Genomic DNA, 11,701 nt, shown 5'->3' with positions numbered 1-11,701 from the left:
ATCAACGGTGAAAGTTCATCTAAAATCTGATCTGAAGGTACTGATCTTGATCTAGGGTCTGGATCTACTCTCCCTTAGGTCGGATCGATCAGATCATCACTGGATGGCCCAGATCGGCCCAGTCTTCATTGAACGGCCCAGATTGTTTCGGCCTGGATCAATGGCTAGATGAACTCAGATCTAGATCAAAACTTCTGGATCTTCATCAATGGCTCATATCTGCTCCCCATTAGGTTGGATCGGCCAGATCTTCAACGGATGGTCCAGATCTCTCCTATTCTTGATGAATGGCCCAAATCGACCCAAAGCTTGATCCTGTCGTTTAAACTCCGATTCGAGCCCAATTTCGGTCCAAATAAATTCAAATCCAAGATCCTTTGATGCCTACAAAATAAGAATCAAATATTAGCATCAAATAATACCAAAAATAATATAATTTGCAATTAAGTCCAAAAATACACACAATGCACAAAATATGATGTAACCATGATTCAAACTATGAAATCAACATCAAACCATGCATATATGAATCAAAATAATGCAGTAAAATCATGGTTATCAAATCCCCCACACTTAGCCTTGAAAGTCCCGTGAAAGTAAAGAAAACTAAAAATCATCTCCATAGAAAATTATCTAGCAATACCTAGAAGATAGTAAAAGGAATTTAAGTAAGATCATCTAAAGATCACAAACAATCATGAATACAATTCAAACAATAATCAGTAGGTATGGTAGTTTCAATCCAATTGAAAAAATTAAGCAAGTTGCAAGCTCACAAGGTTTTTACCTATTCTAGCTCTCACACTCAAAATTACATATATGTGGAACTCACTCAATGCAACTCACAACATTTCACTACCATAAGCTTGCTTATTTTCTAATTCTCCGCCACCATAGAACATAGCATACATGAATCAAAAGGATTTTATCAACAAGAATTGAAATGGAATCAAAAAGAACAAGTTAAGTGGATGAAATAGGCAAAAGAAAAGTATTCAATGAAGAAAATGAGAAGATAAGAGTATTGGAGGAATATACTTGATGAGTTGACCCTTTTGATATGAAAAGAGATGAATACCATTTGTTTTTATCAATTCAAAAGACCAAGCCAACCTCCCATTCAATTTGATGGCAAACCTAGAATTTTGATACTCTATCTTCACCTTTGATACTCTCTTGATTTACCAAAATTTGTTTCTGTTTTTCACCATTTTTCCACTTAAATTTCAGCATTTGAAAGCTCAAATAATCAATCAACTAACAAAGAACTCACTCCCCCACACTTAAACTTGGCCGTCTCGGACAATGCATCTCCATTCAATCCAAGTTAAAATACCTCTAGCCACTGTTTTATTTTACTTCATTCTGTAGAATTTCCTTACTTCCGCAACAATTTTAGCAGAAAAGTACAACGTTTTGGATGTTAGAAATGAACTGTTCGAAGCAATTTAAAGACCATCAGGATCAGCAAGTAGCGTGATCTGCCAATTCCCAAAAGTTTGGATCTTCATACAAAAACCAGCACACACAAATAAGAAAACTGCAGCTCCTATTCCAGCAATCCAATTTCAGAATTCAAAATTCAAAATCAGAAATTCAGATTTAAAGCTTAAGTTTCAGCAGATCAGAAATCAATTCCAGCAATACGAATTCAGGTTCTGTTTCCTACTAATTCATTTTCCTGAATTCATTGGCATGGTCTCACTATAGCTTGTTGTAGATGGGCAGCTTACACCTGGACAATTTCAAAGCCCACATCAGGTTGCATGCGTTAAACATGAGAGGTTTGAAGTGATAAGACCACCCAATATTAATAGTAGTAGAAAATCATCAATTACACTTGGAACTCTTACTAATTAGAAGTTTATCACCAAGATTTGACACTAAAAATTACCACTGTTTTCTTGTGCCAAATAATCACCTTTATCTTCATCACTGCCTTCTAAAGCTTAGAATACATCTTGTTTGCTGGAAAGAATGACCTCATCATTACTTTGAACTGGTAATTTTTTTAATATGCTTCCCACCATAAGTTTTTCTGATTTGCTATTCCAGTGCTTCGCAAAGAAGACCCAGAAAGCGGAGCATTGCAGCACGGTAAGGTGGTGCGCTGAAACTTCCCACGAGGACCAGTGCTTGCAGTAGTCATCGACGCATGGACCAAGTCGAACCCCAAAACCCCTTGAAAAGAATTCATGAAGCTTTGTGTCATAGTATTTATCCAAAATGAAAAGTTGGGTACCAAACAGGTCAAGGTTATCATGTAGTATGCACATGTTGGAGCTCACCCATTCCCCACCACCCCGTGGGATCCAAATCCACTCTGCAACTTCATTATCAGGCTCCCATTTATGTTCATTCAAGAATAGGTACACTCTCGAGATCGTAGTAATATCAGAGTGACACCTAATATGAAGTGCCAGTAAAAGGCATGCTTGAGTGTCATCCACAGATACACCAATTTCTTTAAGCTTCCTTCTATAAGAAGCAAGCTCAGATCCATAAAAGATGTCATCAATAAACGGACCGTCTTTTCTTTGCAATATCCACTTGGGATCAAAAAGAAGGCTCTCTTTTGGAAATCTGTAACCTAGAATTGTTTTTATCCATCTATTATTCATCTTTTGCTTGAACCCCATTGGAAGAGACTCTGTGTTTTCCTTCAGATTGTGAATGCACTGAAATAAGGATATAATGCTAACTGGATTAATGACAGAAGGATCTCTGGGAAGGTTGATACTATCTATGACAATTTTAGATCCCTCTTTGAAGTCAACTACAACACCAAAGGCCTCGAGCTCATTTAGTCAAGCTAGGTCTTCAACCATTTAGTCTGTGGTAACTTTCGGATGAGATCATCAGGAATGTTAACATTTCGTATGCATTCAAGTATGAAAATGGCAGCATCAGCAGTAACACAGTTTGAAGGAATTTTAAAGTTATCAACCACAACCTTATAATTTTTGTTGAATCTAACTAAAACACCAAACAATTGCAGCTCAGTCGTGTAATCAACAATCTGCTCGCCATAGAATTAAGTGTCTATGAAAGGGAAATTATTGACATGTGATGCAAGTGTCCATTCTGAATCAAGCAATATGGATTCTGATGGTAATCTGAAACCAACTGATAGTGACATTTTTACCAACCAGTGCACTCTGTTATCTTTTCACTATAAAAATCTTTCTAGATTAATGGTATGTCAACTAGTGTTGATGCAACCTGAAGTAGTCTTTCCCAACCAGAGCTCGGCAAGAATGACACAGAAGGTGGCTTGTAACCAATTTATGTCTTCAACCTACTTATTGATACTTCGAGACTTTGAAAAATTCAATTTGAAAAGAAACATGGAGTGAGATGAGAAACATTTGTTACTGGAATTAACAGAGTTTCACTTGAGATCTTGTTGATTTAAGGACTTCAAATAAGATTTTGGTACAAACTTGATACATACTTCACAACTCAAAAGTCTGAATCTGTTCTTCCATGTATTTTGTATTTTCTGTACCCTTTAAGTATTTCAGAATATTAAGATCTTGCCCAAACTGAAAATAAATGGAATTCATGCTGTTTCTAATCAAGACAGCATAAAGGTTTGGCACTACACATCTTCACTCTCTGCATCTTAGTTGACAATTGTAGAGATCAAAAACAGGCATGAATTTTCTGGATTACACAGCCACTGCATTCCACTGCTTATTCTGCATTCTATTCATTTCTGTTTCTGAAATTCTTCTACTGCCTCTGAATTCCAACTCCATTATTTCAATTCAATTGTAGTTTTCGGATTTTGATTCTGTTGTAAATGAGATTCATGGATTTGCAATCTTAAGATCATCAATGATTACCATAAAACTCGGCACTGCAATCTAATCCTTTAGCTGAAATTCCTTGAGTTTGCCACATCATTTAAGATAAGAGTTTTCACATTTCAGGAACTTTCCACAAGAACTTGGCACAAAAACTTGGCACGACACCATCAAAGATGATACATCAAGTACAGATTATTGGCACTGCATCTCTAGTTTTCTGATTTCAGTTTCAGATATTCTAGTTGAACAAATCAATTTCAGAACCTTGAATGTATTTAGTTCTACCTTTGATGCTTCAGTTCAAGCTTGATCTTTAATCTCCCTCACTCAATCTTCACTGATTACTGAACTTGGCTTAATGGTTGCTCCTGATTTCCAGCACCACTGAAATTTTATAACTCAATTTTCATATTCAAAAATCCACTTTTAGCAGAATATTTTCCAAGTTAAGTAGCAGCACTTCAATTCTTGCAATTCTTGAGGCTGAAGTCACTAAAAATTCATTCTTCAAACTGAACAGAAGTAAGCAGTTGCATCTAGTTAGCTAACTTTCTTAAACTCCTCACTTCTGAATTATCCAGGTTCACCATAGTAGCATATTTACACTGCAATTCAAACAGACAGTAGTAAATCTTTGTGCCACTAAACTCAGCTAATAGATTCAATTTTAGCTAAACGTGCAAGAGTGAATGCTTGATATCCTTTCAGCCACGTTTTCCTCATTTTTTTTTCATTTTGCTTTCCTTTCTCTGTTTTTGCTCTGTTTATGTAAATGTAAATGAAATTCACAGCTGGATTCAACTACTGAACATGAATCAATCACTCATGCACAAGGAGGACAAACAACAACTTGGATTACCAATGCACATAACACTTTGAATCAACATCATCACCTTCAATGAGTCTTCATCAACTAAATGGAAAAGGTTCTCATTTACCACTTGAATGGTTGTTGCTTGAATCTTAAGCTTCATTAATCAAGACTTCAACACTGCAATGAGTCTTAGCAGTAGCACGTTAATGGTTAAAGGAGCAAACAAACAGATTTAAGCATTTCCCACATCACTTGGTATCAACTTGCTTTGTTCAATTTGTACATATATAAACACCATTTGATAGTGAGTAAGCATGAACTTTACTTAGTCTTTTCAGTGATAACAAAACTGCATAAGAATCTTGGCACACAGCTGATACATCACAACTGCATCCCTGCATCTAGTCTCAACCATTTCAGCACTCATAACAACTGCCGATATTGCCTTTAGCACTTGGTTCATGACAGAAATTCCACCAGAAATCAGCTACTCTGCTCTAGAATTTCAGCAACCACATTTTCTTCAAATTACATCAGCACTTGAGTTTCTTTATGATCTGAAGATTATTGTGAAAGCTTGACATGCAACTAATCAATGATTACAAAATACCTTGACTAACTTTTGGACTGCCTTCATCTTTGCAATTAGTTTCACCATTGACTTCAAATTTGAATTAGAATTCTGTTTTCTGATTCCAGTCTCAAACTTAGACTTCAAGAAAACTCTAGCTAAACAATTTCAGCATTTTAACAACAAGATATAGCTTCTCGGATTCAGGTTAGAAGATTTGATATTTCTTCTCTCTTCCTTCCTTTATTTTCTCTTTTCTGATTTCAGAACTGTAAAGTTCAAGTGAACTTAAGAAAATGATTTAAGTTTCAGATTTGAAACAATTACTAATTCTTCACAATTGCAACAATTCATTAACTCCCAATAGATATTAAGAGTAGTTCAACTATCTTGCAATCTTTATCCATTCTAGTTCAAATCTCAACCACAATCACTGTCACATAAGCAATGAACCAAATAATTGATGAGTTGATTTCAGTTCTGTGAATTGTTTCACTGCACTGTTAGTAATAAGAGGCTACTGTAAAAATATTTTTGAGCAGCTATTTGCAATTCAGAATTTGAGTTTCACATTGGCTTTAAGGCTATTCTTGATTTCCGGCACAGAATGCTATGGAGTTATGTGAAATCTTCATTTCTCCACATCCTCCAACAGCTATAGCGAAACTCATAACCAGCAACTCTAAATATAAACCAAGATTTCAGCATTTTCAAACCTTCTTGCCACATATGTCTCAAAGTCTCGATTGTATCAACAAAGTATCAAGTCTTAAAATTCTAAACAATGGAGCTTGCTCTTGACATGATAAGACTCAAGAAATGGACACATTTAGCATTCAATCCAAGGAGCCATCCAACACCTTGAACATCTTCAAATGTATACCAATTTTCCCCCACACTTAAACCTTTACCCATCTTGCGAAATCAAACTCATCAAGAATTCAACCAAAACTCTAAATAAAATATAGCAAGCAAAGGTAATAAAAGGATAAAATGTAAGAGGAAAATGTTTAAAGAAAATTGTGAGGAAAGGAATTTGAAAGTATGAAGGAGAACAAAATTGACAAAATTCTCAATTTCCATGCATACAAATGCTATTGCGACTTTGAAAAGAAGCAAAGCAAGTTCTAGAGTTTCGATTGTTGTAAGTGCATGTCACACAAAGAAAATAATGGTGTATAGGCTTAAAGTGGACCTCACTAGGTATTTTTATGCAATCAAGCTTGATTAATCAAAATGGAATCCTCTACCAAATTAACCAATACCATGTAAGAAAAGAATCCAATCATGTCAAATGACCTAAAATTGATAATCAAATTTAAGAGACTTTTACCATCCTAAAAGTATCACTAAACAATTCATGGAGACTTTTATTCAAATGACATGCTTTGTATACCAAACTAAATGCAATGTATGAAAATAAAATGCAAATGCAAAGTATTAAACTAAAGACACGTATAAAGAATTTATTAAAGAAAAACTAAACACAAAGCATGAATTTAAATGCAAGAGTAAGCAAAATTGGAACTAACTCCCCTTTAATTCCTGGTGGTTGAAGAAGGTTTAGAAGTAGTAGCCACCCCGGAAGTGGAGTAATCATGGTTCCACTTAAATTCTTCTTATTAATCCTTTTTCCCTTCAAAATTCTCTCCAGAGGTCTAAGTCGGTTCAATTTAAGCACCCACTCCGGAAGCTTAATTTTTCCTACCACATCAATAAAAGGAAACACCTCCCACACACATGTGGGATAAAAAGAAAATAGGAGAAAATTAGTGTGAGTAAAAGATATTTCAAGAAATGATTCACATCTAATAAAATCAATAAATGGTACCTCTATAAAATTCTCTAATGTATCACAAACAATACTTACCTTATCATGCCGAAAGGTACCTGGAGTGGTGATTGTTACCTCCTTCTCATCAAGTAATTGCTCAGACTCTAGTTCTGGTGCATGTACATCTTCATGTAGTGATTCTTGGGTGCTTGGCTCCCTAGCACAAGTCCCTACACTTATATCCTCAATTCCTGGTGATTCTTGGGGTAATGCTTCCAGTAAGCATTCCCCTACACTTAAATCATCAATACCTGCATCATTAATAACATCTAGAGCAACATTGTTAGTAGAATCAGATATTTTAACAACTACATCATCATCACAAATTAAACTAGAAATTTCTTGTGAAGAAATAGATGCAGTGTCAAGCCTGACAAGAGCTCCACAATCCATCTCTTCATTGGCGCTTTGTATTTGCAACTGGTTGATGGATGATGCAATCTGATCTAACTGACTCTGTATATTCTGTATCCTTACAAATTGTTGCTCTTGATGCTCTCTCATTTGATGCATAACTTCATTGCATTTCCACATTGATTCTTCAATTTGTTCTTGTGCATCCTCATACCTATTCCGCTGCTCCATAGGTAGGTAGGACTGAGATTCAAGCTGATAAAAATAATTCTCCATCCCATCTCCAAAATATGGATAATATGGATCCATGGTTGCTGGATTTCCTGTTCTTACACTGAAAAACTAGCAAATAAAATTAGAAGACTCAGGAACAAATACAATCAAACACATGGATATATAAACATGAAAACAATCAAACAACAATCCTAAAATTACTAAACATTGCACATTACAATCTCCCCGGCAACGGCGCCAAAATTTGATAAGACCGAATCTGTCACATCCGCTAATCAAATTGATAATTGTATTTATTCACTGAACCCATTAATTAAACAATAATGTTGTAGTAACGAGCCCAGGATCGATCCGAGGAACCAACAGTATGATGTAATTTAGGATTGTATTTTTATTCCTATTTTTGGGATTTTCGATATAAAAATGGAGTTGGGGGTTTTAAAGCTTTGAATATAAATCTACAAAGGAAAATACAGCAGTAAAGAAATTAATCTAAAGCATAACTAAAACCTACCTATGTGCCAACAATCAAACCTTAACGCATTGTCACTCCTACATTGAGATTAAATCATTGACACACTCTTAAACTAAGGAATGAAATACAAGATGCAAATAAATCTGATCTACAACACCAATTAAAACCCTAGCTTGAATTTAAACTCTAAACACTTAACCAAGCAACAAATTAAAATTAAACTAAGCTTCAACAAGGAAAGAAATGCTAACTACTTGCATAAAAATATAACGAAACATAAAAGTAATCTGTTCTAAGCTGTAAAAACACTAATAAAACGAAATAAATCCTAACCAATCCAACTCACAACCAATCTCACCAAACTTCACACTCAAGCCGTCACACAAGAGTGCCAATGTCAAGACCACCCAACTATGGCCCTCAATGGAGCATCTCAGTGCTTATCAGCTCTAGGAGTGCTCAACAACGCCGACGGACCACCCCCGACGAGCTAAGAACATCCCAAAACCCACTCAAGTGCCGAAAATGCTAGAAATTTGCAAATCTGAAACTCTGGATCGGAATGAGCACTTTGGATTGCGGATGGGCATCGGATGGAGCTCAGGAACGCCGGCGGACCACCTCCAAGCGTCTCTGATGGGAATCGGAGTCGCCGATTGGAAGACCACCCCCAAATCGGCGTTGAAACAGAGAAGAACAGAAATGCAAAATTCCCCGGAAGAAACACCCACCGGAAGCTCCAGATGATCGGGATGAGCTGCCGTAAAGATTATCACCGAGGTAGAAGCTTGAGAAGACGATTGGAGAAGAAATCAGGGTCGGAATCCGCTGGAAGACACGCGCCGGGACTGAGCTGTGCGAAGGGGATCGACGAAGAAGCTGGGCACTGTAGCTTCTCTGTTTTAAACAGATCTCAGATTTGAACCAACGGCTGGGATCAATTTGGAACTAAATCAACGGTGAAAGTTCATCTAAAATCTGATCTGAAGGTACTGATCTTGATCTAGGGTCTGGATCTACTCTCCCTTAGGTCGGATCGATCAGATCATCACTGGATGGCCCAGATCGGCCCAGTCTTCATTGAACGGCCCAGATTGTTTCGGCCTGGATCAATGGCTAGATGAACTCAGATCTGGATCAAAACTTCTGGATCTTCATCAATGGCTCATATCTGCTCCTCATTAGGTTGGATCGGCCAGATCTTCAACGGATGGTCCAGATCTCTCCTATTCTTGATGAATGGCCCAAATCGACCCAAAGCTTGATCTTGTCGTTTAAACTCCGATTCGAGCCCAATTTCGGTCCAATAAATTCAAATCCAAGATCTTTTGATGCCTACAAAATAATAATCAAATATTAGCATCAAATAGTACCAAAAATAATATAATTTGCAAATTAAGTCCAAAAATACACACAATGCACAAAATATGATGTAACCATGATTTAAAATATGAAATCAACATCAAACCATGCATATATGAATCAAAATAATGCAGTAAAATCATGGTTATCACTGTGACGTGGCAATTGATTGGGATGAAGCCCAATCAATTTGGAGCACAGTATATAGCTGTTGCAAGCGATTTCCTCAACAGCTTTTCGCCCGATTCTTCTCCGACGACTTCATGCAAATTCTCCACTGCTTATAGTTAGTTCTTGGAGGATCTTGGAGACAAGTGCTGATGCACTTCCAAGGTTCAAAAGACTACAACAAGCAATAAGTAAGCAAGAAGAAAGAGTTCTCATTTGTATTCTTGTATTTTTCTTCTTGTGTGTGTTTTATTTTGTTGCGTGGATTTGTATGAGGCTTCTCTGCCTCCAGTTGCGATTGAGAAGGAGTGTTTTCATTAGTGGAAAGTATGTCATGTGTGGATACTTGGATTAGACACCTCTTCTTGAGGTGGATACCAAGTAAATCCTTAGTGTTAGCGTTGTGAGTGTGTTTCTTGTTGTTTATTCCACTACACATCATCGAAGAAGCACATCAACAAACGCGACGAGCTATTCAACCCCCCCTTCTCTAGCATATTTCAACCCTAACAAATTTGTTGATTATGAATAGCCAAAGTTAGAATTCAACCTCATATTATTTCAGTGATAAATGGGAGTCTTTGTTTTGTTGGAATCTCCATGACACAAGCTGAATTACCTTCCCTTACAAATTCTGAAACTTTATCTTGTGAGTGTGATTTTTGAAATTGACCTCTTGAGTTCTTGAATTCAATGTCTTAATTACCATGTGCCAAATATTTTATGCAGCTTCTTCATCAGTTAAAAGCACAAGTTAAGTTTTTGCTTAATCAGTGACAAGTGATGTTTTACTCTTCTCTAGCCTCTTGTGACCAAAATATGGAATCTAAATTCTGAAAAAACTATTTCATGGAGTTGAGTGCTGAAATAAGGAATGTAGAAGTTACCTAGTGTTTAATTTGAAATCTGAATCCACTTATACAATGTGAAGGTATTCCTAAAGCTATCCAAGGAATAAGTACTCTTTGTTGAGGAAGAAAGAAGAGAAGGAAATAGTGGCTGGAAGAGTATCAAGTAGAGAGGATATTGTGCCAAGATTCTTTAGTGGTTATAAAATTGAAGGAGAGTTTAGCTTAATCTCTTGTTTTGGCATCGACAAATGGCGCTCCTCATTCCCCCTCATAAATTCTTTGATATATCTCAAATTAGTTAGCTCATCAGGTTTATTCTTCCAATACTCTCATTTTCTTACTTTCTCATTGCTTTCTTTTATCTTGTCATTTTGCTTGCTTTACTTAATTCATTTTGACTCGATTTCAACTCTTTAATAAATCCTTTTGATTCATGCGTGCTATGTTTTATGGTGTTGGAGAAGTAGAAAACAAGTAAGCCTATGGTAGCGAAATGTTGTGAGTTGTATTGAGTGAGCTCCACTTATACATACTTGAGTATGAGAGTTAGAATAGGTGAGTACGTTGTGAGATTACATTTTGCTTAATTTTTAAATTGGATTGAAATCACCATACCTACTGATTATTGTTTGGATTGAATTCATAATTGTTTTGATCTATAGATGGTCTTAATTAAATTTCTTTTATTATCTTCTAGGTATTGCTAGGGAATTATTATGGAGATGATTTTAGTTGTTTCTTTATTTTGTTTTCTTGCCCGGGACATGCAAGAATAAGTGTGGGGGAATTTGATAACTATCATTTGGGCATGATATTTTGATTCATATAAGCAAATCATTTGATCTTCTCATGTGTTAATTCCATGTTTATATCACATTTCATGAGTTGTATTCATTTGTGGACTTAATTATAAATTATCTTATATTTATGGTATTTGATGTTAATATTTGATATATTCTTTGTACACATCAAGGGATCATGGGTCTGAGTCAGATAAAACCAAGTTGGGATCAAATCTACATTCAAGATCTGAGGAGATCTAAGCCATCCATTAATGATCTATTCCATCCAAGTTAAAGAGTGGTAGATCAGGGCCATTGATCAAGATCTAGAGCTTTTGATCTAGATCTAATGTGATCTAGCCGTTAGATGGTTGATTAGAGCCATTCGTTCAGATATTGATCAGATTTAAAAGGGATGAGTAGCTACAGTGTTGGTTCGTCAAC

The 11,701-nt window shown here is 36.1% G+C and overlaps 1 long non-coding RNA gene across 1 annotated transcript; it reads left to right on the top strand.

Annotated features, from left to right (window-relative positions):
- Window positions 1-1,120: 1,120 nt before the first annotated feature.
- On the top strand, window positions 1,121-2,638 carry LOC122018891. Its single transcript, XR_006121943.1, has 2 exons — window positions 1,121-1,784; window positions 2,056-2,638. It is a non-coding gene; the product is annotated as an uncharacterized LOC122018891 (long non-coding RNA).
- The last annotated feature ends 9,063 nt before the right edge of the window (window positions 2,639-11,701 follow it).

This window comes from Zingiber officinale, chromosome 9A, assembly GCF_018446385.1.
Source record: "Zingiber officinale cultivar Zhangliang chromosome 9A, Zo_v1.1, whole genome shotgun sequence".
Lineage (NCBI taxonomy): Eukaryota > Viridiplantae > Streptophyta > Magnoliopsida > Zingiberales > Zingiberaceae > Zingiber > Zingiber officinale.
The sequence above is the reverse complement of the archived record's forward strand: the minus strand, read 5'-3'. Positions and strand labels throughout refer to the sequence as shown.